This window comes from Nyctibius grandis, chromosome 3, assembly GCF_013368605.1.
Source record: "Nyctibius grandis isolate bNycGra1 chromosome 3, bNycGra1.pri, whole genome shotgun sequence".
NCBI classification, from domain to species: domain Eukaryota; kingdom Metazoa; phylum Chordata; class Aves; order Nyctibiiformes; family Nyctibiidae; genus Nyctibius; species Nyctibius grandis.
In genome coordinates this window covers 99548104-99550944 of record NC_090660.1, presented here as the reverse complement: position 1 = coordinate 99550944, position 2841 = coordinate 99548104, and positions in this window count along the sequence as shown.

The window sequence follows — 2841 nt, the reverse complement described above, 5'->3', positions numbered from 1 at the left end:
ATTTCACTGTGTGGGATGTGCGGCTGCCCCGTGCGGTTTGTCCATCTCAGACTGCACCAGCCCTTAGTCACCAACATGCCCAAAAGCTCTGAGATGGCCCTTCCCAGGGCACCGCGGGGCAGTTTCTGCTGAGGATTTGGCTGAGTGGAGGAACAGCTTCCCTTGCAAGCTGTGGCATGCAGTAGTCACTGGCCCCAGAGCGCTGCTGCACTGGTAAGGCTTTATCTCACAGTGATATAATGAAATGGCCGGTATGGTTACATCAGCCCCTTTGGTAACCCTGGGTTGACTGATGCAGCTGTACTGATGTTTTTATATGGGGTTTACAAGTAGAAAATACTCAGCAGGGAAAATAAAACAGAATATAGGTATCTTTAATGCTGCCATACAACTTTTAAAATTTAATGTTGTCACTTAGGGCTGTTGAAATATTGCATAAAGAAATACAAATATTTGACTGAAGGAGCACTTCATCTTGTTCTTTTGCAAATAATTTTTCTAATACATCATTTAGCTTGGTGGCAAAGTATATATTCTATTCACTTAGGGTTTTTATCCACCCCTCCCACACTGGTATTTCTCTTTGGGCTCTGAAATCATGATTCAGAATATGTCTGGGTGATTATATCCTACCTGAGATACAAGAAAAAAGGTTTAATTCCAGATGACCCATATAGGGTTACAAAGTATTTGGATTTGTAATCTAGAAAAGAGCTTTTTTTTCCATGTTAGAAAACAACAGAAAACATGCAGTTTTGTTATTGGCTGAGAATACTATACAATTCTTCTCCAGTAAAGCAACAGCTGGAAAGCTATTTACTATAAAAGTGCAATTTACACTAGCACTTTCCTTTTATTAAAAGGGGAAACTGATAATAATTCTTAATTAGAAAATGGAGTATTAGTCAGCAGTGTTTAAAGAGATGTCATGCATTATAGCTATATAGTAATTAAAAAAGACGGGAAGGTTTCTTCACTGTTTTGTTTTTCATGTTTGCAGCTGTGGACTACACGTATTCAAATATGGGTCAAACAAACTGCAAAAAATCGTTGGTGACAAGATAACACAGTAAGGTTTTCACTACAGAAACAAAATTATCGAATATTCTTAGACCCAGTTTAAACTTTGTTCATAAAAGAATGGGGAGGAGGTAGATGGCATAAACTCTAACGTACCATTTCTGGTTTAAGTAGGCACATTCAGGTTATTTAATGGAGATTCATCTATTTCAATCGGCATGAATCTTAACAGTCATATTTAGTATACATGGCTCAGAAAAAATCTCTTTAAAGGCAGAAATCCTGAAGTGCACTGCAGAAACACAGTACTGTGAACCGATTACATAAAGAACAGAAATGTGTTCAGACCTTTAACGACATAGTAAGCCGAGGAAAACTTATTTGATCAGTGTGCTTTAGGGGAAGCTGGTGACTCAGTCCTTGACTTCTAACAGTACTCATATACAGTCCTGTACACCTCCATGTGCAAGTCCTCCACTCTCCTTTTCTAATCAAGTCTGCATTGCCTGTACACAACAGTATTACTGCTAGGTACATCAGTCATCGGTTTTTAGAGCGTTTTTATCACTCGTGTGTATACAGCTTAATATCTATTGCAACACAAAGTCTTCTGGGTACTTACCCAGTCACCCTGTTTAAGCTCACAAACTGCTCAGACTAATGTCAATGACTGAATAAATAAAACTAATCCCTTTTTCTCCGACATCTTATTTTTCAAATACTAGGAAATTAGCTTCTGTGTGAAGGGAAGCTGACAGGTGGGAAGTTCTTGCCTTCACATTACAACCTGGCAAAGAAAGTCAAACAGATCGTCTCTTGTCAAGGACGCACCAGAAGAGGGTGACATAGCTGGGAAAAGCTATTTTCTGCTGCTGAGTCCCTGTGCTTTAACCCCAGGATCACACAAATGAACGCAGACAGAAGCCTGACCTGAAAACAGCAGATTTTCTGTTAAGATCTCTAATGAGGATTTTAATTAGTTGAGTAAGACTGTGTCAATACAATCAGTAAACCAGCCTCCATGACCTAGCAGCCTACTTCTTTCTGAAGGAAACTGTATTGTAGACATGTGGGTATCAGGTTTTTCTCAGCTATTTTTTACTATTTAGTGGAACAAGTCTGGCTTCATTAATTTGTATTTTAATTCATTTTTAATACCGTGGCTCTTCTTAGGGTGTAGATCCATTCTGAATGCTCTCATCTGGACTAGGGCGGCCACCCATTTCCACCAAGGGCTGGTATGGCCGTGTGGCTCACTCATGGGGACCTGCTAGCCCAGTGTCTCCTTCTCCCCTGGCAGCTGGGCTTTCCCCACCCGGCCCTCTCCAGGCCGCCGTCATTTGCCTCTCATCTGGTCCCATCAGTGGCCCTCTCTGTGTTACAAAGGGAACTTTCTTATCTGTGCCAGTGCTTGTAGGAAAGCCCCCTCCCCAGCATCACTGGAGGTTTTCTCTTCCCAGGACCTGGCTGCCCCTTAGGTAACAACAACTAAAATAAACTCTTCAGCAGACCTCATGCCCCACTCTGTTTTTTAATATTTTAGCACGTTATCCATTGTGAAAGGCTTGGCAATCGCTATACTATTACAGCTTTAAATTTATCTAGACAGTCTAGACATATTCTGTAATACAACAGAGTCTCTATCCTTTTAAAGTAGCATAATCACCAGTGGAAACAGTTCTCCATTGGGGTGATTTGTTATTTCTGTGGTGTGTAGTCATGGTTACAACAGTCAGGGATGCTTTCTAACAGAAAGTTTATGTATATGCAATGAAATAGGGAACTTCTGAACTTGCAAAAAGCTTAGGATGACTGCATGCA